This window comes from Sturnira hondurensis, unplaced genomic scaffold (genome assembly GCF_014824575.4).
Source record: "Sturnira hondurensis isolate 20B ecotype Veracruz unplaced genomic scaffold, ASM1482457v3 Scaffold0009125, whole genome shotgun sequence".
Classification (NCBI taxonomy): Eukaryota; Metazoa; Chordata; class Mammalia; order Chiroptera; family Phyllostomidae; genus Sturnira; species Sturnira hondurensis.
This window is the reverse complement of record NW_028081756.1, coordinates 1,342,680-1,370,592: the sequence shown is the minus strand read 5'-3', so window position 1 is coordinate 1,370,592 and position 27,913 is coordinate 1,342,680. Positions and strand designations below refer to the sequence as shown.

The following is a 27,913-nucleotide window of genomic DNA, read 5'->3' as shown; positions in this document are numbered from 1 at the left end:
AGGCCAACCTCACCTGCTTAACTCCCCAAGATGACCCCCCAAGAACCAATAAGAGCTGGAACCCTCATTGGGTATCAGTGCCAGTGAAACGAGACCCTTAGAAATAATGGGACTATATGCAACTCCCCAGGCATTTTCTTTCTAAGCAACACTATGGCATACTGATGTCTACAGGCCAACTGAACAGGACTTTGAACATAAGTGTTCTTAACATCAGTCTATCTACACCACAGAAGTAAGGAGTTATCTCTTCCCTAAAGGGCAACAAAAGAGAACTGTGCTAGCCAGCAACACTTACAGGAATCAGTCCAGCAGTAGGAGTAGGCACAGGTATAATTGGGTTGGCAACCTCTGTGGGAGTTTATCATCAACTATCTTGAAGAATCAGTGAAGACATTGAATGAGTAGCAGACTTGCTCATGACCCTCCAGCAGCAAATAAATTCCTTAGCCAAGGTCACCTTACAAACTCGGCAGGCCCTTGACCTCCTTACTAATAAAAAGGGAGGAACCTGCGTGTTCCTGGATGAGGAATGTTGCTATTTCATTAACCAGTCCAGGATAGTGACCCAGAAAGTAAGAGAGCTAAGAGAAAGCGTACAAAAGGCCAGGGCAGATTCTATTAGTTCCTGGGGATGGGGCACCGGACCCTGGATACAGTGGCTACTACCCCTGCTAGGACCCCTGCTCACTATCATAATAGGAATATCCCTTGGGCCATGTATAATAGGGACCCTGGTCCAAACCACAGAAGCCACTGTGATCCGGAGAACCAATTCACGGATACTAGCCCTCCAAAAATATCAGGCCTTGAGTACTGAGGAAAAAAAATTCCTAATCCTAGAAAAGCAAAGTGATGACTATGGTGATGCCCTCTAATATAGGGATCAAAGGAGGGAAATGTAGGGGGAAAAGCCAAGTGCCATTTTTTTTAAAGCTGGTGCACTAACCCCTATTCTTGCTTCTGTAAGCCTACCTGCTGTGCTGAAACTGCAAACAACCACATATCTGCCCCAGCAGCCTTGGGCAGGAAACCCTGCAAAAAGGGCTGCTGAGCAAGCTAAAAACCGGTAGCTCCTCATCACTCACCCTGCTTGTCCAGATGTATAAAAGGGAAATAAAAATTGAAGCTTGGGGCCCAGACTTTGGGAGGCTACTCCTCTGGGCTCTCATGCATAATAAAGTTCCCTTCGTTACTCCCTGTCTCCCTTGAGTTATGATCCGGTCCCGGTTTCCTGCAACAGTTTCAGTCCCTTGTGGTCAGAGAAAATGCTTGATATGGTTTGAATTTTCTTGAATTTGCTGAGGCTTGTTTTGTGTCCTATTATGTAGTCTATGTTTGGAAATATTCCATATGCATTTGAAAAGAATGTGCATTTTGCTTCTTTGGGATAAAAGGCTCCATCTATGTATCAGTTTAGTGCACTTGATCTAGGGCATGGTTGAATGCCACAATATCTTTGTTGATAGTCTGTTTGGAAGATCTATCCATTTTTGACAGTGGGGTGTTAAAATCCTCTACTATAATTGTGTTTCTATGTCTTTCTCGATGTTCTCCAAGATTTTATGTATCTGGGTGCTAATATGTTGGGTGCAAACATATTTCCAATGTTTGTCTTCATGATGGATTCTTCCCTTGAATATTATGAAATGACCACTGTATCTCTTTTTATAGCCCTTTTCTTGAAGTCTATTTTGTCCAACCTGAGTATTGCTAATCCGGCTTTTTTCTCCCATCCGTTTGCTTGAAATACTTGTTTCCAGCCCTTCACTTTCAGTCTGTGTAAGTCTTCTGTTCTGAGAGGGTCTCTTGTAGGCAGCATATGTGTGGGTCATGCTTTCTTACCCATTCTGCTATTCTGTGTCTTTTGATTGGAGCATTTACTCCATTTACGTTTAAGGTTATTATTGGCAGGTACTTACTGCCATTTTTTTCTACCAGTGTTTTTCTCTCTCTTTCTCTTCTTTCCTTTTATTAAAGCAGTCCCTTTAGCATCTCTAGAACAGCTGGTTTGGAGGAGGTGTATTCTTTCAGACTTCTTTTGTCTGGGAAACTCCTTATTTCACCTTCCACCTTAATTGAGACCCTTGCTAGGTAAAGTAGCCTTGGTTGCAGGCCTCTGGTTCTCATTACTTGAAATATTTCTTGCCATTCTCTTCTGGCTTTGAGTGTTTCCATTGAGAAGTCAGCTGCTAACCTTATAGGCGCCCCCTTGTATGTTTCTTCCTTGCTGCCTTTAAGATTCTCTCTTTGTCTTGGAATTTGGCCATTTTAATTATGATGTGTCTTGAGGTGGGCCTGTCTGGGTTCCTCTTGATTGGGACTCTCTGTGTTTCCTGGACTTGTGTGACCTTTTCTCTCATCAAATTAGGGAAGTTTGCCGTCATTACTTTTTCAAACAGGTTTTCTATCCTTTGCTCTTCTTCTCCTTCTGGTATCCCTCTTATATGGATATCATTACATTTCATGTTCTCCTGCATTTCCCTTAATCCCTCTTCTTTCTGGGCCTCTTTTCCTGTTCTTCCTCTTTCTGGGTGTTTTTTTCTACCTTGTCCTCCAGCTCACCGATCCGATCCTCTGCTTCAATTAACCTGCATTTGATTCCTTCTATTATGTTCTTCAGTTCAGAAATTGTATTCTTTGCTTCCTCTTGGCCCTTACTGATAGATTCTATTTCCTTTTTTCATGTTGATATAGTTTGCAGTGAGTTCATTGTACTTCCCCTGTAGTTTTGGTAATTCTCTGTGAGCTCATTGAGCTTCCTGATAACCACTGCTTTGAACTCAGTATCAGTAGTTGACTTTCTTCTATTTCATTTAGCATTCTTTCTGAGGCATCCTTTCCTTTCATTTGGGGATTGCTTCTTTGTCTTCCCATTGTTTGTGAGACTCTTCTTGTTAGCCATTGCTTATTAAATTGATCTGTATGACTCACTGCATTTATGATGTTAACTTCTATGGCAGGAGACCTGTGAGATTCAGCGGTGCTATCTCCTTGATCTTCCGAGCTCACTGGTCTTGGGCTCTCATTTATGTTGGCTGTGTCTGTCTTTGGGTTTTGATTGTTGTTGGGTCTTTCTTTGGTTGGTCCTTCCCTCTAGCTGGTTAACTGAGAGTCACTCCTTCCACTACATCTTGTATTCTGTTGTGCAGGTGTGGACAGGTGTGTTGAAGCTGAGTTTTCTGTGTGTACAAAGTTTTGAGTCTTCTCTCTCACACCTGTTCAGTTGTTTGTTCTGGATAATTTCTCCACCATTTGGTTGTATTTCCAGATCAATCCTGGATTGAGGTTAGTGTGGCTTCCACTCCCTCCTTCACCTTCTTCTGTTGTTATCTGTTGGTGGTTCCTTTGATGATGTGTTTCCTCTTCCAGCAGGTGGACTGGTGTTCACAACTCCCACCTCCTCAGGTCAGGATCCATCACAGTCCAACTTGTCCCAGCCAGCACCCACAGTCTCAATGGGTGCACACCTCCCCGGTGCATTTGCCACTTCATTCTCAAAAATCTTTCTGGATACTCTTCATACAGCTGACCCTTGAACAATGTAGGAAGTAGGGGCACAGACCAAATGCAGTCAAAAATCTGTACATAACTTTTGCATTTGTATCAAAAAACAATTGGCCTTGTATTCCTGGATGTCTAGTCTAGTCCACTGACCTACAGGTCTGCCAACTCCACACTGTTTTCACTCTTCTAGCTATACAGTAAGTTGTATTCTTTATTTTTCAAAATTAGTACTCTAACTCCTTTAACTTTCCAGATAAATCTTAGGATAACTTTTTCTATAGCTACAAAAATACCTTGCTGAGATTTTGATAGGGTTTTGGTTGAAACTTATACAGTCTTTTGGGGACATTAGAGACTATGCTAAGTATGTCTCTCCATTTACTTAATCTTAGATTTCATTGGCATTTTACTACTTTTAGTATACAAGTCCTATACATGTTTTGATAGGCTCACATCTAAATATTCATTTTTCTGAACAATTGCAAGTGGTATCGTATTTTTTATTTCTATTTCCACATGTTCATTGCTAGGGTATAAGTAAATTTTTGTACTTTGGATTTACAACTGTTATCTTAATGAACTCAGTTATTAGTTGTACCATTTGTTTGCAGATTACTTGGGATTTTCTACATATATGATTGTCTCACAGGCAACACAAAAAGAGCTTTATTTTTCCTGTTCCAATCTGTATGCCTTTCCCCCTTGTATCTTATTATGCTCACTGGAACTTCTAATGATGATGAATAGTAGAAGTAAGAATGAACATCCTTGTCACCTTGTGCTCAATCATAGGAGGAAGTATTCATTCTTTCATCCAGTATGACGATAACTCAACTTTTCTGTACATGTTCTTTTTTAAAATTTTTATTATTATTTTTAATTTATTTAATTGTTCAAGTACACTTTTCTATTACTCTGATCTCAGCATACCCTCCCCAGTGGCCCCCACCTCCCTCCCATTTTCCCCCCATCGCCTTAGTTATTGTCCATGTATCCTTTATACTAGTTTCTGTGAATCCTTCCCCCTTTCCCCTGTGATTCTCTCCACTCTCCCCTCTGGTCCGTTTCAGGCTGTTCTCTATTTCAGTGTCTTTGGTTATATTTTGCTTGCTTGTTTGTTTTGCTGTTTAGGTTCTTGTTAAAGGTGAGATTATATGATATTTATCTTTCACCGCCTGGCTTATTTCACTCAGCATAATGCTCTCCAGTTCCATCCATGCTGTTGCAAAGGGTAGGAGTTCCTTCTTTCTTTCTGCTGCATAGAATTCCATTGTGTAAATGTACCATAGCTTTTTGATCCAGTCATTTTCTGCTGGGCACCTAGGTTGCTCCAAACTCTTGGCTATTGTAAATTGTGCTGCTATGAACACTGGGGTGCATAGGTTCTTTTGGATTGGTGTTTCCGGGTTCTTAGGATATAATCCTAGCAGTGGAATTGCTGGGTCAAAAGGCATATTCATCTTTAGTTTTCTGAGAAAATTCCATACCGTTTTCCATAATGGTTGTACCAGTCTGCAATCCCACCAACAGTGAACTAGGGTCCCCCTTTCTCCACAACCTCTCCAACATTTGTTGATTGTTGCTTTGTTTATGATGGTGATTCTGACAGCTATAAAGTGGTGTCTCATTGTGGTTTTAATTTGCATCTCTCTGCTAGCTAGCAACATTGAGCATCTTTTCATGTGTCTCTGGATCCTCTGTATGTCCTCCCCAGATAAGTGTTTGTTCAAGTCCACTGTCCATTTTTTAATTGGGTTGCTTGTCTTCTTAGTGTGGAGTCGTGAGAGTTCTTTGTATATTTTGGAGATTAAACCTTTGTCTGAGGTATCATTATCAAATATGTTTTCCCAAACAGTTGGTTCTCTTTTTGTCTTAATAGTGTTTTCTTTAGCCATGCAGAGCTTTTTATTTTAATGAGATTCCATTTGTTTATTCTTTCCTTTATGTCCCTTGCTCTAGGGGACATATCAGCAAAAATGTTCTTTCGTGAAGTACTTGAGATTTTCCTGCCAATGTTCTCCTCTAGGACTTTAATGGTGTAATGGCTTATATTTAAGTCTTTTATCCAACTTGAATTTATTTTGGTGTATGGTGTAAGCTGGTGCTCAAGTTTCATTTTTTTGGCACGTAGCTGTCCAGTTCTCACAAGACCATTCGTTGAAGAGGCTATTTTTACTCCATTTTATGTTATTGCCCCCTTTGTCGAATATTAATTGCCCGTAGAAACTTGGATTTATTCCTGGGCTCTCTGTTCTGTTTCATTGGTCTATATGCCTGTTTTTATGCCAGTATCAGGCAGTTTTGATTACAGTGGCCTTGTAATACAGTTTGGTATCAGGTATTGTGATCCCTTCTACTTTGTTCTTCTTTCTCAGAATTGCAGCTGCCATTCGGGGTCATTTATGATTCCATATAAATTTTTGAAGTGTTTGTTCTATGTCTGTGAAATATACCATTGGAACTTCAATAGGTATTTCACTGAATCTGTAAATTGCTTTGGGTAGTATGCACGTTTTGATGATGTTAATTCTTCTAATCCATGAACACGGTATATGTTTCCATTTGTTTATGTCTTCCTTGATCTCTTTTTTCAATGTTGTGTAGTTTTCTGTATAAAGGTCTTTTACATCTTTGGTTAGGTTTATTCCCAGATATTTTATTTTTGTTTCTGCTATATTGAATGGGATATTTTTTTTGATTTGTTTCTGCTGTTTCATTGTTAGTATACAACAATGCCTTTGATTTCTGGATACTGACTTTGTATCCCGCTGTTTTGCCAAATTCATTTATTAGTTTGAGCAGTTTTGGGGTAGAGTCTATAGGATTTTCCAGGTACACTATCCTGTCATCTGCAAACAATGCCAGTTTTGTTTCCTCTTTTCTGATTTGGATGCCTTTTATTTCCTTTTCTTGTCTGATTGCTGTGACTAAAACTTCCAGTACTATATTGAATAGAAGTGGTGAACGTGGACAATCTTGTCTTCTTACTGATCTTAGTGGAAAAGATTTTAATTTTTACCCATTGAGGGTGATGTTGGCTGTAGATCTCATATATATGGCTTTTATTATATTGAGGAATGCTCCCTCTATTCCCACTTTGCTGAGTCTTTTTTATCATGAATGGGTGTTGTACCTTATCAAAAGCTTTTTCTGCATCTATTGAGATGATCATGTGGTTGTTGTCCTTGCTTTTGTTTATGTGATGTACTACATTTATGGATTTGCGAATATTGAGCCATCCTTGCATCCCTGGGATGAATCCCACTTGGTCGCGGCGTATGATCTTTTTGATGTATTGTTGGATGTGATTCTCCAATATTTTGTTGAGGATTTTAGCATCTATGTTCATCAGCGATATTGGCCTGAAGTTTTCTTTCTTTGTTGTGTCTCTATCTGGTTTTGGAATTAGGATGATGCTGGCTTCAAGAAAAGAGTTTTAGAATCTTCTATTGTACATGTTCTTTATCAAGCTGAGGAAGTTCCCCTCTATTCCTAGATTTCTAAGAGTTTTAGTAATAATACTCAACTTTGTCAAATGCTTTTTTTGCAGCAATCGATATAATTGTAATTCTTCTTCATTATGTTAATATGGGCAGTTATAATGACTTGTTTTCAAATACAAAGCCAACCTTGCATCCCTGGAAAAAAATCATAGTATATAATTTTTAATATATTGCTGAATTATATTTTCTTATACTTCATTAAGAAATTTTCTTATTTACACTTATGAAGATTATTAATCTGTGGTTTTCTTTTTCTGATTTTGGTAGTAGCAAGGTTTCATAAAATGAGTTAGGGAGATTCCTTCATCCTGTATTTCCGGGCAGTGACTGTGTAGAAGTAGTGTGAATTCTTAAACCATTTGGTAAAACACACCAGTGAAACCATGTAGGTTTGGTTTTCATTTTAGAATGAAATTTAATTTAATACTTACAGGGCTATTCAAATTACCTATACTACATTGTGTGAGTTGTGGTAGTTTTTGGTTTCCAAACAATTCATTCATTACATTAAAGTTGCTTAGACTTACTCTTTGTTGAAAATATCTATTTTTAATTAATTCTTTGCTTGTAATTGCTTGCTTAAACATTTTCTGATGGCTATTTTAAAATCCTTGTCAGCCCTGGCTGGGATGGCTCAGGTAGTTGGAGCATCATCCCTTAATGGAAAGGTCTTCAGTTTGATTCCGGGTCAGGGTACTTGTCCAGGTTGCGGGGTCAATCCCTGGTTGGGTGCATGCAAGAGGCAGCCAATCAGTGTTTCTGTCTGGCACTGATGTTTCTCTCTCGCTCGCTCCCCTGCCCGCTCTTTAATGAGAATAAAAACAAATTCCTTGTCAGTTTAGTCTAACACCTGCACTATCTTAATATTGGTATAGACTATCTTTTCCAATTTGAATTAAGAGATTTCTGATTCTTGGTGTAAGACATGTTTAATTGAAACCTGGACACTTAAGGTATTATGTTATAATTTTCTACATATATGATCAGATCTTATTTAAATATTCTATTATAGCAGGCTTCCTCTGGCTGTGCTCTGGTGGGGAAGGAGGACACAAAAATTCATTATTGCCTGGCAGAGGTAGAAGTGCAGATTCCTCATATTAGGTTTTCACTGGCCACCGGTGAGGAGGAAGGAAAGGCAAAACTTGAGTTCGGGGTCCTGACTAATACTGCAGGCTAGGAAGAGTGTATTGTTACTGTTCCCCACATCACCTCCACTGATACCATGGGGGGAGGAGTTACCTTGTTATATCTGAGGAGGATGAAGTCTAGATCCCCACCTGACTTTTGCTAATCAGGGTGATTTTTAATGTGTATTTGGCTGGAGTGGAACAGTTACTGTTTAAAAGTTTTGTCTTATTAAGCTATCCTTTCCCTGGTCCTTGGTTAGAGTAGACTTTCCTTAGGGGTTTTGTTTGTAGGGCAACCCCTACATTTCTGGGTTGCCAGCTTCTCCACACCCATTCTTGTATATACAAGGCAATAAGAAAGTCCAAGATTTCTGGCATCGTGTCCTAAGCCAATTTAACCTTCTTCTCCCACTTTTCAGAGCCCTAAATTTGTTTTACACATTATGTCAAAAATTTTTGCTCTACTTAGCAGAAGAAATAGGGAAAAGTACATCTATTCCATCTTTCTGCGGTGCCATCATTTTTAAGTTTACTTTTATACTGTCTTCAGGGTTAGGCTTGGTAAAGAGGGGTGTGAGCATCTGCATGAGATGGAGTGTAGAGGGTTGTGTGTGTGTTAAAAAATTATGATCTTGAACTGAAAGAAATATTCCTAATTCATTTACTCACATGGGTCCCAGTAACTCTCCAAAACTTGATGATTTTATTTCACAAAATATTTAGGGTCAGTTTTCTAGAAGAAAATAACAAAGAATCTGAGGCTCGTATACTGGCTGATTCATGAGCCAAATTGATACAGCATACAGTAGTTAAGAGAGAGTGAGTTGAGCATAGGGAAATAAAGTGGGGAATTCACAGAAACACTGGCTTAAGTCATGAAACTAGGAGCTTCTCACAGGTTTACTTAAATCTCTAATATGGCTTATCTTGTTTTTCTCTGTATACTTTACTCTCAGAGGTAAGTATGTTAAAGTTTCCCACTATGATCTATCGAAAAAATAAATAACAAGAAACCTTTCTGTTCTGTTTACTGTTTTATGCCTTGAATTCTACCATACTTGATATTATTATTATTAACTTTGGTTTCCTTTACAATTTCATAGCTTTATAAAATATTTCTGAGTTTGTTTTTAATTTTTAACCTTTCTGCATCACTTTGCTTTAGATGATTTTCTTTTATAAAATATCTACCTAGATTTTTTTCTGATTCTATCTGGATTTCAGTGGGCTGAGAGAAAGAATAAGAGAGATGCAGGATCATGTCACAATCTTGCCAAGCATTCCTGAATTTCTATAGCATTTTAACTTCACCTGCCTCAGTTAAAATGTGTGGAGAAACCCCACACACATTTGGTGTTAGAAGAGTTTTTTAATTAAAACTATTAGATTTTGGCATATTTTATATACATGCTCTCTCTCCATGGACTGTAGGCATTTCAAAGGCAGAAAGGTTTTCATTACTCGCCCCCCCCAAAGTTTCTCAAAGTATTTAGCACACTACCTTGTTTATAGCAGAAAATCTAATGAATATATTTTAAGTTTAAATTAATCATAAAGATTAATCTTACAGCACTGTAAGCCTAGAGAATATATCAACAGTGAGATCCTAGCTACCAAGCCTGACAGTTTAGAAATATATAGCCACTGACAAGATACTCAGTTTCCACTCTTCAAAGCAGGAAAGAACAGAAGAATTGCTTTAGTTAAATACATGAGGAAAAACCAGTAACTAGTGGGAAACAACAGCAGATGGTCAATCTGGCAACAATTTTAAATAGGGTGTTCTTCTTTAGGAATAAAGACAACAGAGAGTTATATACAGTACCAGAATATGTAAGTTCAAAAGTAGCTCACAAAATCTGTGCAGTTTTAAAATGCATATAGAGAAGCAAATCTGTTCTGGTAAACTCCCTAAGCTTTGTCTGGACCAAATTTTACTTATAATAATTGCCAAAGGTGACAAACTATAGTTGCCTCTAAATTATCTGTTGCACTGAGTAACCCATATTTAGAATAGATGTCATGTGACCTTTGTTTACTCTGATGCTGCTATATTTTACCACTTAATTGCATACTTTAAATGTATCCTGGCTACATGAGAGAGACTAGGGAAACACCAGAATCCTGCTATGTTCAATGGGTAACCCACCTAGGATTGAAATACTACAATTCCACACATCAAATATTCCAAGTGTGTAATTAAAACTGTTATAACATGTATTTCCATATATATTTTTAAGATTTTATTTATTTATCTTTAAATAAAGGGAGGAAGGGAAGGTGAGATGGAGAGATGGAGAGAAATATCAATGTATGGTTGCCTCTCATGTGCCCCCTGCTGGGAACTGGTCTGCAACCCAGGCATGTGCCCTGACTGGGAATCAAACCTCGATCTTTTGGTTCACAGGCCTGTGCTCAATCCACTGAGCTACACCAACCAGGGCCCATAAATTTTTATGTATGGCATCACCTTCTTTTTCTCTGCCTCCTTCACCTCTGGCTCCACGCAGCCTTCTCTTGAAAATAGTAGGAACAAAAACCTATGAAAGCTGCATTACTTGCCCTGTGAGGCAAGTTAAAACTGCAATCAACTGATGCTTTCACTTCAGTCAAGTTAGTCAACTGTTTTGGGAACTGGCCCTGGTAGTCACCATTTCAAAGAAAAGAATGAGATGAAATTAATCATGGCTGTCATTCCTCATTCCATAGAAAAATAAAATAGCCCTGGTCAGGTAACTCAGTTGGTCAGTGCATCATCTCAATATACCAAGGTTGTGGGTTCCAATCCTGGTCAGCAATCAACCAATACATACAAGAATTAACCAATCAATGCATAACTCAGTAGAACAACAAATCAGTCTTTCTCCCTTTCCTTTCCTGTCTCTAAAATTAATTAACATAATATAGAAATTAATGCCTAATCAAATGCCCACTATCAACCTCATGGCATTCTACACCTTTGACCTTGACCAAGGCCTTTACTCCTCCTCTACCCTCCTAAACTTTTCTATGGAGCTATTAGAACTATAGCTCCAAATTCCCCTATGTCCTCAAACATTTTTCCTAAGCATTTGCTTTGCTTTTTTGTTTTAATTAAACCTTATCTTTTCTCAAGATAACACTTTGCAAGATACCACTCTCAAATGGTAGTGTAGATATGTTGCTTACTCCCCAAAGCTACCATACGTCCCAAACCCATGTAAGTCACTTACACAAAAACTTTCTCCTTTAAAGCTCATGTTATTCAGCCATAACACCCAGTTCCCCTCTTTGTTGCTGTGATCTACCAGCCTTGCAGTCACCCCCTCATTAGCTGAGGACTGCCACACTCAGTTAAAGTCTTCCCCTTTACCCTAAGTTCCTGCCATCATTCTGGGTAATATCAATATCCTTGAGACCAAACTCTCCAAAAATATGGTTTTCCAGTTTGTAATTAACATCCCTGTCTACAATAATCTACCTCTCTACCTAACCCTAGTCATCTACTACCTGGATCTAGTCATCACTTGAAGCTGATCCGCCTGCAGAAAACATATTTCAGGTATCCCACTGTAAACACAATCTCTTCTTCGGACAGCTTGCTTACAAACTACCCTAACTATGAATACTCTTTGGCCTCAGTTGGTCTTCTAGTACTTTAACTTTCTTACCTTCCCCCACCTATCTTCCTTTTATATATTCATTTATTTTCCTAGGCAACTTAAAATTCCATATTCCGTCCTATTGAAAATACTCTTATGAATACCCTAACCTCCTTAAATTTCTGTCTTGCAAAGTCCCAAGACCTGATCAACCCAGCTTTTTTCTTTCTCCACATTTATGCCCAAGTGCAAACAGAAAAAACTAACACAACAGGACAGATACATACAACTATCATTTCATGATCAACCTCACTATGAGAACATAGTGATGCCCTTTACTTTCCACTCCCTACAACATTTCAAATTTTCTCCATTCACCTCAAACTTCTAATCTCTACCATTTCCTTCTCACAGAAGAGAAGCCATCAAATAAGAAGACACTCTCAACACCCTCCAATTTTGCTTCTGCCTCCAACAAACAGGTCTCTCACACACTACCAATGAAGCATTTTCAAACAACTGAACTAGATCTTTCAGATGTACCTGACATAATTGATCAATTAAATATTTGAAACATTCCCTTCCCTTGTGTGAAGTTGAAAAATGTCCTCCAAAGACATCAGGCCATAATCTTTGGAACTTATGACATTACCCACTGAATGTGACATAGTACAAAACAGATATATTTGATTTAGCCCTTGGTTCCTAAGTATAACTCCTAAAACCCTTGGACTCTCTGGAGAAGTAAAAAATTGTCTTTTATATGCTAATGAGATGACTGGTGGCTCATAGGCAGCTTCAAGAGTGGTGCTGGTTTCTAGAAAGGCCAAAAAGGGATTAGAGGGTTAGAACATTCAGCCCTACCAGACCTAGAGACTGAGCTAATCACCAATGTTCGTTGATTTAATCAAATATGCCTATATAATGGCACCTCCATAAAAACCCCTACATGATGGGGTTTAGAGAGCTTCCCAGCTGGTAAGCACATCAAGGTGTTGGGAGGGTAATGTGCCTGCCTATAGAGGGCACGGGAGCTCGACACATCCTTCCTCCCCATGCCTTGTCTTACACATCTCTTCCACCTGGCTGTTCCACAGTGGCATCCTTTACAATAAACTAGTAATACTATGTAAGGTGCTTTCTGAGTTCTGTGAGCTGTTTCTAGCAAATTCCCAAACCTGAAGGCAGGGTATGGGGGGAACCCCCCCACAGTTAGAGTCCAGAGTTGGGGAATCAGTTGGTATGAGGGAAACCCCCGACACATTTGGTGTTAGAAGAGTTGTGTAGATAAAAACAGCTCAAAGTAAAGCTTTGGCAGAGATGATTAAATTAAGGGTCCTGAGATAAGATTATCCAGAATTATTCAGGTGGACTCTACACCAATCACAAATGCCCTTATATGGCAGAGAGAGATTAGACACAGAAAAAGAGAAGGCACTGTGACCACACAGTGACTGGAGTGGTGTGGCCATAAATCAAGGAACCCTGACCAGCCAAAGATGAGCCAGCTAAAGATGGACGAGGTGCTGGAAGGAATGTGACTCTACCAACACCTTGATTTCAACCCCATAGTTCTACTTATTTCAGATTCTGATTTCTAGAATTATGAGAGAATATACATTTCTGTTGGTTCAAGTCACTAAATTTGTGGTAAGTTGTTAAAGCAGCCATAGGAGACTGATATTCTATAGCTTTAATAATTCACTATCCTGGTTTGCTGAAATCAGTTCTTTGGCTTCTTTAATGATTCATCATCTTTTCTACCTAAACATTAAAAAAGCGAACTTCTCTTTCTATATTCCTTTGTTCTGGCTAATTTCACACACAAAAATTACCACTTCAACAAAATAGATCCAAATGTGTACTTTCAACTCTAACCTCTTCTACAGGATATTTCCATTTGGATGTGCCTGCAATTCACCTCCAATTCAGTATCTCCAAAAATCAGACCTGGTCCTCTTCTAGTGTTCTTTGTCTTAGCAAATGGTACTCTGCTCTCCAACCACATTAGCCTTCTCTTGGGTCCTTGGAATATGAGGGGTCCTCTCCTAATAACTTCTGCATATGCTTCTCTGAGCCTAGACTGCTCTGCACATATTCTACTCACCCTACTTCCTCTCCTTGTCACCAAGCTCTTGCTCATCCCTCAAATCTCAAGTTTCAGCTTAGCTGTCAACTTCTAAAGAGAGCTTTGCCTGGCTCTCCAATCTAAATTGGGTGTCCTTATATACTTTCATGACAACATGTTCTTCTCCACTGTATTTATCAGAGTTCTAATTGTTCACTTTTGTGATTAGACTATAAACTCCAAAAAGGCAGGAAATGCTTGTTTTATTCATTCTGTATCCTGAAAGCCTAAGTCTAGTGCCTGTCATATAGAAATAGCCAACTAATACTTGCCATTTGAACAAATGAAAAATGAAACCAATCACTTCAAGCATGAGTATCCTGGAAGTCACATAACCTTTCTTCCTTTACTTTTTAAATGTAGCTATCAATGCTATTAACATGTTTTAACCCATATCCACAGATATTCAGCAAAACTTTCCTAAATTTTAATCTCTATATTACCCATATTTTAAAACAGAGTTCAATGCGTTTAAAATAGCTCTTACAGCAACTCTAAAACTCAAATAAAATGGACTTCTGCTTTTACAATGGTGGAGTACTGGGATCAGATTTATCTCCTTTCAATAATGAGAAAGTACATAAAATATGATACTGTCATCAAACATCAGACAACCGCGAGTTGGGTCTCAACCCCTAAAAAAGGGAAGAAATTAGGGAAGCCCTATAACTGCCCTGTCATTCTGACCGGGTGCCCTTTCCAGATCACAATGCAGAAGGGGTCACACCACACAGAGAGCATAACAGCCTCACTGAATTGATAAGGAGCTAGATGAGGAAGATGAAGGTAACTGGAATCTTGATGGCACAGTAAAAGAAAGCTACTGACAGAAGAAAGTACTCCAGAAATCACCACAGGGGTTCTCTTAGATCTTTGGCAGAATAATTTAATTTACATATGCATAAGGCAAAACTCCACAAGTCTACAGCAAAGGACAGCTGCAAAGGAGCTGTAAGATGAACAATTCCCAGAACTCATTCAGAAAGAAGGATGAAAATTACCACAGATTTCTCTGAAACTGTGCATGTCAGACAAAGGACATTACAGCTTTAAAATGCTGAAAGATAAAACATCAATTAAAAAATGTGTATCATTTGCCTTTCTCATCCTCTCATAAATGTATAGTTTTCCAGAGGCTAAGAGACCTGTGATATCAAAACAGATTATTCTTCTCTTTTGGAAAATAGCTATTTTTTGTTAACTTGTAATTGGTTTATTATTTTGTAAGTAAGCTGATACTTTTAAAGTTCTTAATTTTTATTTCTAAGAAGGTAAATTTTGATAACTATAGCCAACAAAAAGAAAATATATTTGTGATCCTCAATTAAGTTTTAAGATTGTGAAAACATTCCAAGAATGAAAACTTTTGAGAATCACTGTTTTAAGAGTAGTGGTCCCATCAAATTAGGGTTCATTTGTGAGGCCACAAAACCTGTGTGAAAGTTTTCTATTACAAAATCAATTTCCCTAACAAATACATGGCTTTCTTATTATGTCAGTCAGTATAATACATATCTTTAAAAAGAATATGTCTACTTCATCTAAGTTGTTTAATTATTAGTATATACTTGTTTACGATATTCCCTTAGGCTGCAGCATACACTGTGATGTCTCTCTTTCACTTGAGATACAGATAATTTGGGGATGCTCTCTTTTTATACTGCTCAGTCTGTCTGGAGATAATTTTTCCCAAAAAATTATTAATTGCATAAATTTTGACACTCTAAATACTTGACACAGATGGGTTTTGGTGATAGCCCTGTGAATCCTCATAACACAACGGCAATGGTGATTTAATGAAATATAACATTTAGAAGGTCTGCAGACCTCACTGAGCCAGTATTTTTCAAATGATCAATGAATGGGCAAAAGTTCATTTAAATACAAAATAGACCAATGGATTTGAATAAAGTATGAAAAATTTATTTATATGATTCCATATTTCACACTGCCGTTAAACTGTTGAATTTTGATGTAGTATAAAAGAGGAATATCCAAATTATCTGTAAGATGACATGGGAAGTACACACAGCACTTCTGCTGTGCAGTGAAAACTAATGGTTGTCTGAAGAAAAAGCACCCGTACAACTATTGTTGTAATTGTACAACTGAGTTGTGAGCTACCTTATTATTTTTTACTGTTGTTCAATTACAGTTGTCCCCATGTTCCCCCATTACTCTCCCCTGTCCTACCCACCCACCCCCACATTCGATCCTCTCCCCCTGTTGTACATATCCATGGGTCCTGTATACATGTTCCTTGACTTGCCCCTTCCCTTTCTTTCCCCCATTACCCACTTCCTCCCTCCCCTCTGGTCTGTCAGTTTGGTCTCTATTTCCGTATCTCTGGTTCTAATTTGCTCACTTGTTTGTTGATTAGGTCCCACTTATAGGTAAGGTTGTATGGTATTTGTCTTTTGCCATCTAGCTTATTTCACTTAGCATAATGCTTTCCAGCTCTATCCATGCTGTCGCAAAGAGGAGACGCTCCTTCTTTCTTTCTGCTGCATAATATTCCACTGTGTAGATGTACCACAGTTTTTTTGTCCACACTTTTACTGATGGGCACTTAGGATATTTCTAGCATTTGGCTCTTGTAAATTGTGCTGCTATGAACACAGGGGTGCGCAAATTCTTTTGGATTGGTGTTTTGGGATTCTTAGGATATAATCCCAGCAGTGGAATTACTGGGTCAAAAGGCAGTTCCATTTTTAGTTTTCTGAGGAATTTCCATACTATTTTTCAATGTGAACCACTTTTAAATGTAACATCATTTTTACTTGAAAGAAGAACTGACAAACTATTAATTGGACTAGAAGACATTCTAGTAAATGGAAAACATTTCCTTGAAAAGTGAACCTGTTACTTCACGGTAAACAAATGATGGCATTTACTTCCAATGATAAAATTCAAACTATCAAGTGAAAATTAAAATTTTAGAAAATTTGTACTTGTCCCTTTGAGCCTTGGCAGCTTCCCAAGATTTCTGATAAGATAGTAATATTAACAAATAATCTCTTTGATTATTATATAATGAAGCAGCTCTTAAATTTTTTACCTTAGGACCCCCCTTAGGCTCTCCAAAGTTATTGAAGATCCCAAAGAACTTTTATTTATGTGGATAATATCATTATATACTATTATACATTAAAACTGAGTTTTTGCAATCTTTAAACTTACTTAAAAATAACAAACCTATTATTACATGTTAATAATACTAGCATTTTAATGGAAAATAATCTTTTTATACTCCAGTGAGAAGAGTGCCACTGTTTTTACATCTTCACAAATCCTTTTCCTGTCTGGCTTAATTTCAGACAAGCTGTACTGTTTTATGTGTTTCTGCACTCACTCTGCTGCAACATCACAGGTCAGGTCATGTGGCCTCTGGAAACTCTTGAGAAGAAGCGTGAAAAAGGCAAGTAACATCTTAGTATTACTATAAAAAGTTTTGACTTCACAGAACTCTTGAAGCCCCTTCCTATATCTTCCACTGTTAGAAGGAAGTTAGGAGATGGTCATAAACCTTAGCTAAAGTAAGGTACAAAGACCAATGTTGCAAATCTCTTATTTTATAAAAATTATTTTATTAAGCAACAGATTTCTTTTTAGCACAATCTATTTTTTCAGCTTTATCCTTAATAAAATCAAAGCTGTTATCACTATTCTAGTCCCAAATTCAGGTATATCAATACTACTTTTAAATCCCCTATATACATATATATGTATGTATGAGCCCATGTGTACAGTGTGTATACATAATCTCTCACACGTGCACACACAAAAAGAAATACACCAAAATATTATTAGCAAGACTATGGGTAGTTTTGATATTTTTATCATTATTTTACTCCCCCCCAATATTCTACGTGCTCATATGTTTTTGCATTTCATATTTATTTGTTTATTTATTTAATCAATCCTCACCCAAGGACATTTTTTTTCATTGTTTTTTAGAGAGAGAGAGGATGGGAGAGAAATTCCAATGTAAAACAGAAACATCAACTGGTTGCCACTTGTGCACACCTGGACCAGGGACTGAACCTGCAACACAGGTATGTGCCCTGACTGGGAATTGAATCCAAAAACCTTCAGTGAAGGGACAATGCTCCAACCAACTGAGCCACACTTGCCAGGGTTGCATTTAATTTCTTGAAAATAAATGGATAAATGCTACCCGCTACTCTCTTCCCTTCATTAGCCCTGAATAACATCTTTTCAAAAGAAGAAGAGTGTCCTGACCCTAGGGAACCAGCAGGCCTTAGTAACTACAAGGAGGCAGAGAATAAGAAGAAAACTACATCAGGAAATAGCATACAGTGGACCTTGTGCTGCTATATTAAAAAAACTAAAATTTGGAATTTTGATTTAAGAATCTAGGATTCCCAGTAAAATATATTCTCAAAAAATAATGATCTGTTTTACACAGTGCTACCAGGTACTGTGTACACAAACATACTTATTAAAAATATTTAGTTCTCTGTAACTTAGTGGTTTTACTTACTCTCCTTTGATCTTACCACAGAATATAGTATTTTAAAATTCATACTCTTAAGTGAACTTAAACTTTTTTAAAAAGGAGACATTAATCTTTTTGGAGATTATCACAAATTCATAAAAATGGCTCTTAGCCAAAAGAACTGCAGCAAAGGGCTGATAACTCAGAGCAATGACATACAAGTTCTGAATCCTTCCAATGAAGGATCTCAAGAACTCTATTACTTAAATAACTGGTGTCTACAATGCTACATCATGGAATTAGGATGGGACAAGTGGCACCCACTAACATGAAGAGAGGGGGAGAACATGATGCAGGATCATAACAACTCTTTCACCTAACCAGTAGAGAGGGAGCACAAAGCAGTGGTTAAAACTCAGACTCTGGAGCAGACTGTGTGGATTCAGATTCTGGTGCTACCACCCTGGGAAGTGTTTATCTGCCTCAGTTTCCCCATCTATAAAATGAAGCAGAGGGTAGAACAATAAATAATGTATAACTACAAGGTTGTTAGAAGGGTTAAATGTGTTAATATTTGTAAAGTGCTGGCACATAGTAAATACTTGTGAAAGAAAAGGAAAAAATGCTTAAGTTAAAGTTCAAACACTTTAAAAATACATAATAAAATAACTGTAGAGATGCATAAAAGCCAAATCAGGTACCTGAGAATACTGTATACTCAGTTTTCTTAGCAGAAGTCCACACTGCTAAAGTACAAATCACTTTCAGAGACTTCATAGAAGAGTTTGGCTATATGTAATTTAAAGTGTCTTTATTCCTATGTAAGCTGAAAAGGAAAATGTTTTGTTTTTGAAATAAGGAGGTACACATTCAATAGTAGCATGGACAGGAAGCCTCAGTTGCTTTGTAGACTACCAAACAAAAGCAAAAAGGCTGATCCTGTGTGCCAAATCTGTTCAAAGTCTGAATGAAAGAAACGAACAATTATGTAAAATTAAGATTGAAACCAATTCCTAAAGAAATGGAGTATTTGAGGCTGAAGGAGGTTAAGTACAAGCTGAAATGCTGCCTGCCATCTCATTCTGACAGAAATCAAGGAAGCACTCAATGACCAATCAGATCAGATCAAAACGATCCAGCAGTCATTCCAACAAATTCCCATTGGTCAAACCTGGGACAACATGATCACCAAAAAGAACATAATAATTGACATCTAAGTTTACCAAGCAGAAAAAAAAAAATTAGAGCAGAAATCAATGAAAGTGAAAACAGGAAAATAGAGAAAAATACTCAATGAAAACAAAATCTGTTTTTTTAAATATAAATACATTGATAAACCTCTATCTACACTGAGTAAAAAAAAGAGAAGATAAATTATCAATATAAAAAATGAAAGAGGACCCATCATACTAATTGCAAGTAAATTAAAAGAATAAAGAAATGCGATTATCAAAAATTACCCTAACTTCTTCAATGAAGGCAGCATTATCCTAATACAAAATCAGGTAAAGGACATTACAAGAAATCTTCAGAACAGTATCTCATAAACACAGATGTAAAAATCTTCAACAAAATATTAGCAATCAAATCCAACAATGTATAAAAAGAATTCTACACCACAACCAAGGAGAATATTTCAGGTATGCAAGGCTGATTCCAAAGTCTATTAATGTAACCCACCAAATCAACAGGCTAAAGAAGAAAAATCATGATTATATCAATGGATGAAGAAATTTAACAAAATCTAACACCGTTCATTATAAAAAATCTCATAAAACAAGGAATAGAAGGGAATTTCCTCAATTTGATATGGAACATCTACAAAACAAACAAACAAACAAACAAACAAAAAACAACCCCTAACCCTACAGTTAACATTATACCTAATGGCAAGAAAGTTGATATGCCCTCTATGTTCAGGAACAAGGCAAGAATTTGAACAAGAACAATTCTCTTATCACTCCTATTCAGTACAATACTGGAAGTTCTAACTATTGCAAGTAAAACAACAAGATAAAATAAATGGTATACAGATTGTGAAAGAAGAAATAAAACTGGTTTTGTTCATAAATGTTATTATTTTATGTAGGAATTCAAACCCCCCCCCCCCACCTTGCTGATAGTTGTTTCCATTTGGGTGTGAGTTAATTCTGATATTGCTATCCAAGTATACTGTACATACTGAAATAGAACAATTATCTAATGCATAATTGGATGGCATATGGTAAGAGGCAGTTTTTTCACTGTTGAAGGAAGGATGCCAGAAAGATTGACATGGCAATGAACTGAAGTTGAAGATGGTTAAGAACTCACATTTAGTTTAATACAGACATAGATGGTTATACCTAGAAATACTTATAGACATGTGTATAGACATGTATTTACATATGTGTGCTAATATATATACACTCCATCTTTGCTCTGCTGAGTGCACCTAAACAAACTACATCCCAGTAACAAGCACAACTAGCACCCAGATCTTGAATTCTAACACCATTTTCCAAAAAAAATGAAATAGGGCTCCTTGGAGAAATACTTGATTCTAGGACAGGGCAGAAAATACAAAAAGATGAAGTAGGAGCATCTTACAGTGTCATAAAGTAAGAAAGTCCTCAAAAATTGGCACGCACACACACAATGAGTGTGTTACTCATTTTGACAGAGGTATGTCAAAGGGACACAGCAAAAGGAAAGTTCTCAAAAGGCAAAAGCTGGATCAATCTGAGCAATGAAATGAAGTAGTATTGGATTATAACTCAAAGTATAAAATAAATATCCATGACTCTGTACTGATAATAATTGAATAAATTAAAAAATGAAAAAGAGACAAATCTCTCATGGGGAAGGTTTCCAAATAATTTATGTTCTCCACTCTCAGAGAGGGATGGCCATAACTCCTTAGTTAATCTTTAAGTGCAGGATGAGGATAGGGAGAAGGGGAGTAACTTTATAGTGGTGAAATGAGACAAACACTACATTAGCCAGATGATCAAAGTCAACATCAATAATCAAATTACGTTAATAGTAGGTATCTTTGATTTGATGTGATAAAAACAGCACTTTACCTAGTGGTTTTCCTCCTGAACACCTTAAACCATAATCTAAAAATGAGAAAAACATCAGACAAATTTCAATAAAGAAAATCCTACATAATACCTGCCTGATCAGTACTCCTCAAAACTATCAAGGCCATCAAAAGCATTCAAGAGCTGTCTGGGAAACTCAAAGCCAAGAAGACCCTAAGGAATCATGACAACAAAATGTAATGCGCTATTCTGGATGATGATACCTGGAATAGAAAAGGACATGAGTTAAAAACTATGGAAAGCTGAATAAACTACAAACTTTAGTACCAATGTAAGATGTTCATAACAGGAGAAAGTGGGTGCAGGGCATGGGAACTGTCTAATAAATTCTTATTTTTGCTGTGAGCCTAAACTTTATCTTTTTAGAAATTTTAGGCTCACAGCAAAAATAAGAATTTATATTTCTAAAAAGATACAGTCTACTAAAAAAGGAATAGTGACTAATATGATTATAAAAATAATGAAAAAACAAAAATCTGTAATGCTAAAGGAGATAGGAAAATACTAAGTTTTACTACCACTGGAGATAACCAGTAACCAATTTTCAGAGTTGAAATCCTGTTCAGATTTCAGAGTTGAAAAAGTTAGAGTTGCTCTATCAAAGGAAAGGAAAATAAGCATTGACCTTATCTTCTAAGAGACAACTGGAGGTTAATCCCAGTTGATATGGGAGAAGTCTTTGTAACAGAAGACAGTTGACTAACAGGTCCAGAGGGATGATAGGGTTACAAAGGCAGCATTTTGCAAGCACAAATTAAATAACTGATTTAGACAAGGCTAATAGACGCTAGAAGAATAAGGCAAAAGGCTGCTGGAAAACAGATATTTGCAACTGCTAATTACAAAGGGGGAAACCCATTTTAGATAAAATGGACAGATCTTGTAATACCATCTCAACCAAAATGACCACACTTTAGGTAGACAATCTGATGTTACTGTCATGTATTATGAATCAATATAATGTACACAGGGACATCTAAGCCAAAAGAAGAAGAAAAAGAAAAACTAAATGTAATCCAGCCTTTAGAGCTGGATAGTTCTAATTTAGATTCAACTTTTTTTTTAAGGTAACAGTGGCTAAAGATACCAACCAGATAAACAGTACAAGGAAACAACAAGACAAATCTAGAATGTAGGGACATTCTCTATAAGACAAGTGGCCTGATCTCTTCAAGAAGCCAACGTCAGGAGGGAACAGTGAAGGTGTGCACAAATGAAGTGTGTTAAAAGTGACTAAAACAACAACAATCAAAAGTAATGCATAAACTCTGACTGAATTCTGGAGAAAACCAGCTACAAATGGACAATTAGAGAAACGTGAATAGACTAAATATTGCTTTTTCCTCCAAGTATGGCATTTGTTGAATATGTTTAATTTTAGGAGATGCTTGCTGTAACATTCAGGGGTCAAGTGCAGCCAAACACACACACACACACACCAAGAGAGATATACACAAAAAAAACTCCCAAAATGTCAACAATAGTATCCAACTGGTAGTATTCAGGGGTTCATTGTACCATTCTTTCAATTTGTTTGTATGTTTGAATATTCTTAATAAAAATTGGGGGTGGCGTGAATCAATAAAATTGTTAGAAAAAATAGTGGCCAAATGATGAGTTGTAAGCCACCAGAAAACAGTAATAGCAGATTCTATGGAAAGGTATAACAAAGGAACATGGCTTTTAAACCAGTCTCCTGTGACATATACAGTACATGACCACTAGAAAGTGGGGGGGGGGCATGAAAGAGAGGGAATCACTTTAAGAAAGAATTCCTATCTTCCAAAAGTTTAAAATATCAACCCAAACCCTACTGATACCATCACCTGAGACAGACACCTCCAATCTCTCATTTTTTTTTCACAAGGACTGCAAAAAACATGTCATTTGTGCTCTTTCATTGTAGAGGTTGAAGAGTGGTAGATTTTGTAATTTTGAAATTTCAGAAATATAGGAGTAAGGGTAATCAAGTTTACATAAATAAATTCATGAGGACCATAAATTAATCCACATACATAAATACATATGAATATAGCATATTAGATCAACATTATTAACTTATCATATACCTTATATTAATACTGGGTTTCATAAAATTAAGTTCTCTCTGCAATTATTTACAATACTAGTTGCTGTGCTGTAGATATATACTGCTTATGAGGCACAACCACAAGTCCAGCCCCAAAGTCAACCCCTCTATGTAATGACTTTGAAAGCTATCGTGGGGTTTCTCTGTGGAAAAAATATAAAAATATTATCCAATGTAAATGAGTGGATATTTCTTGGTGCCTCCTCCACAATATCTAGGATTCTACAGCCTTGTAACTACAAAAATATCATGGCGACAAATATGTCAGCTCCTGTTCTGTGTGACTGCCCTTTCCCTTATGTCTTTCCCTTCTGTGTTTTATGTTGCTGGTGGATATAAAAAAGTTACTTTATCTCTCCCAAAGTTTGTGAAAATACCATTTACTTTGCCTAACCCCCTTCATTTCTATTCCTAATCCTATTTCCCTTCTCTAGTAATTGCTACAGTGCATATAAAATAAACATATAATGCTATATAAAGATACTGGTACCCCAAATTTCACCCTGAGGAAAAAACTAATACCACATGAGGATTTCAAATAAGGAATCTAATGAGATAGGTAATTACCAATTCTTACTAAGAGCAGTGAGAAAACTTGGAAAAACAAACATATTAGACACCTCTTTGAAGACATGACAGTGTTAACAAGGCAGTGGGTGGAGGCTAAGATCTCAGAGAGTAAGGAAATCCCTAGAGGTGAGGCAGGCATCTGAGGTGCCTTTTTCATAGGGGGCATTTGTCAATCCCATAAAGGTGGTTGAGAAACTCATTAAACTTTTGACAGATCTACAAGACTTGAGATAGTTGGTGGAGAGATACGGTTTTAAATATTGGAAATAAGGGTCTAACAAAGTATGATGGTAGGGAAATGGGGAGGTGGGGGGTGGAGAGCGGCGGCTGATAATACCCCTTGTTTTATGTTAGGAGTTAAAGTAAGCATAAAATAGGCCAGCCTTTGCAGATTCTGGAGCCCAGCTTTGAAACATCTTTGTTTCTGACTAGGTGAAGATGATCCAAGATTGCAAGTGTCAATAGCTAGGCTCCTACCAACGTAAAAAAAAATCCTTTGTGGAAGGAGATAATATTTTTAAACCTTAAACAAGCTGTATCATTTTTCACATAAAATGTCTTCATAAAAAAATCCAGGTATATGAATGAGATCAAGAAAACAATAAAAAATTAAGTGATACAAAAGCCTACAGGATAATGAAGATAAAGATAATGAAATCATTCAATACAACACAATTAATGTGTTTTTTAACGATTTTAAATTGAGAGTCATTAAAGACTGTCCCAGTATAAAATCTTGCTAATTTAGAAATTTCAAATCAGACTTAATTTCCTAATCCTTAAATTAATCGATGATTCCTTAGGAATTGGCACAACTGTTCTAAACTCTCCTTACTCCTCTTAAGTACACACATCCAAAAAGAACACTTCACCTACTAAATTAAGAAAAATCCAACCTAAAAGGAATTTAATACACCAACACACAGGCCTCCCTAACCTGCCTTTCAGTACATTCCCCAAGAGGGAACATCCCTGACTAAGTCACCACAAGAAAGAGTGAACTATTGCAAGGAGCCACTGTAACTCAAATCAGAGGTTTTCAAGCACTTTACATCACAATTCAGTGTATAATCTTACACATAAGTACACAACTTAATTGAAACACAAATTTCCAAAAACAATTCTTAGCTAAGGTAATTAAGATAGGATGACTCCCTGGCTGGCGTAGCTCAGTGGATTGAGCGCGGGCCTGCGAACCAGACGATCGCGGTTCGATTCCCAGTCAGGGCACATGCCTGGGTTGCAGGCCCGTTCCTTGCAGGCTAACTACCAGCAGGGGACGCACAAAAGGCAACCATACATTGATGTTTCTCTCCCTCTCTCCTTCCCCGCTAAAGATAAATAAATAAATAAAATTTAAAAAAAAAAGATAGGATGACTGACATAAGGATAGATTATATAAATTAACTAAACAGAATTGAGTTTTTAAAATAAAAACAAGAATGACAAGACAATTTGATAAAGTACAGTATTCAGTGCTAGACAACTCCATTACCAGATGCAAAAGAATAAAGTCAGATCCCTTCCTCACACCATACACACACACAAAAGTGAACTCAAAATGACCTGCCAATCTAAATGTAAGAGCTAAAACTATGAAACTTTCAAAAGAAAACACAGGAGTCACCTTCATATCCTTGAATTAGTGCTTTCTTAGAGAAAAATACCAAAAGCTACAAAGAAAAACTAAACCGAATTTCATTAAAGTTAAAATCTTTTGTATTGCACATGATACAATCAAGAAAAGATGGTATCTTTTCAAAGAAACTGAAAAGACAACCCCAAAACAGGAGCAAGTATATGCAACTTGGATCAAGACTACATAAAGAGGGACTTCTGACCAAGATGGAGGCGTAGGTAGACACACTGTGCCTCCTCGCACAACCACAGGAGGACAACAAAAAATTTAAAAACAAAAACCAGAACTGACAGAATACCGAATTGTACGGAAGTCCAACAACCAAGGAGTTAAAGAAGAAACATTTATCTAGACCGGTAGGAGGGGTGGAGACCAGCAGCTGGGTAGAGAATACTACTACTCATGGCAAGGGAGTGGCTGGAGGACCTGGTAAGGGGGCAGATTGAGGACTCAGAGATCCCACATTCTTGTGTAGATAAAACAGGAGGAACAAATGGGGAGTGAGACAGACCATGCAATCCAGGGCTCCAGCACTGGGAAATAAAGCCTCCAAGTCTCTGACTGAAAACACCTGTTGGGGTTGAGATGCCAGGGGGAGAAACTCCCAGCCTCACAGGAGAGTTCACTGGAGAGACCCACAGGGTCCTAGAACATACACAAACCCACCCACCTGGGAATCAGCACCAGAAGGGTCCAATTTGATTGTGGGTATCAGGGGAAGTGACTGAAAATTGTCAAAGAGCAGAGTAAGCAGCACTGTTCCCTCTTGGTCCCCCACCCCACCCCACCTAAGACTCCGCCCCTTACTAAGTAAGGCAGGCCAAGACCAAAAAAAAGGCCCAAATGAAAGAACAGATCAAAGCTCCAGAAATAATACAACTAAGTGATGAAGAGATAGCTAACCTATCAGATACACAGTTCAAAACACTAATAATCAGGATGCTCACAGAACTGGTTGAATATGGTCACAAATTAAGAAGAAAAAATTAAGGCTATGCTAAGTGAAAAAAGGAAAATGTACAGGGAACCAACAGTGAAGGGAAGGAAACCAGGACTCAAATCAACAAGTTTGGACCAGAAGGAAGAAAGAAACATCCACCAGAACAGAATGAAGAGAGGCTTAGGAACCTCCAGGACAACTTGAAAATTTCCAACATCCAAATCATAGGGGTGCCAGAAGGAGAAGAGGAAGGGCAAGAAATTGAAAACTGATTTGAAAACACAATGAAGGAGAACTTCCCCAATCTGACAAAGGAAATAGATGTCCAGGAAGCTCTGAGAGTCCCAAAGAAGTTGGACCTAAGGAGGAACAGAACACACCAAGGCACATCATAATTTCATTACCCAAGATTAAAATTACAGAGAGAATCTTAAAAACAGCAAGAGAAAAGGAGACAGTTACCTACAAAGGAGTGCCCATAAGACTATCAGCTGATTTCTGAAAAGAAACCTTACAGACAAGAAGGGGCTGGAAAGAACTATTCAAGGTCATGAAAGGCAAGGACCTACATCCATGATTACTCTATCCAGCAAAGCTATCATTTAGAATGGAAGGGCAGAGAAAGTGTTTCCCAGATAAGGTCAAGTTAAAGGAGTTCATCATCACCACGCCCTTATTACATGAAATGTCAAAGGGATTTATCTAAGAAAAATAATATAAAAAATATGAACAGTAAAATGACAACAAACTCAGTTATTAATGACTGAACCTACAACAAAAACAAAAATGAATTAAGCAAACCAGAATAGGAACAGAATCACAGAAATGGAGATCACACAGAGAGTTATCAGCAGAGGAGTGGGAGGAGGAGGGAGGGGCAAAATGTACAGAGAATAAGTAGCATAAATGGTAGGCAAAAAATAGACAGGGAGAGGTTAAGAATAGGAAATGTAGAAGCCCAAGAACTTATATGTATGACCCATGGACATGAAATAAAAGGGGGGGGATGAGGGTGGGAGGGGGTGTGCTGGGCAGAGGGGAATAAAGGGGGGGAAATGGGACAATGTAGTAGCATAATCAATAAAATAGTTTTTTTAAAAAAAACCATATAAAGAGCACTTACAACCTAATACAAAGATAAATAAACCTATTTTTAAAAATAGGCATAGGATCTGAATAAACATTTCTCCCCACGATATACAAAGCAAGTGAAAAAGATTAGCAACATCATTAACATCAGAGATGTGAATCAAAAGCACATTAAGATAACATTTCATACTC

The 27,913-nt window shown here is 37.4% G+C and overlaps 1 protein-coding gene across 4 annotated transcripts in view; it reads right to left on the bottom strand.

Moving 5' to 3' along the window:
• The window catches only part of MAPK8 (mitogen-activated protein kinase 8), a 118,243-nt gene that overhangs the window by 72,345 nt on the left and 17,985 nt on the right, over nucleotides 1–27,913 (bottom strand). The window contains exon 2 of one of the 4 annotated variants that reach the window (XM_037056664.1): nucleotides 18,690–18,804. The exons of the other annotated variants lie outside the window; for them this stretch is intronic. The gene's annotated coding sequence lies outside the window, so the exon portion shown is untranslated. The remainder of the gene's footprint in view (nucleotides 1–18,689; nucleotides 18,805–27,913) is intronic. 4 annotated transcript variants of the gene reach the window in all.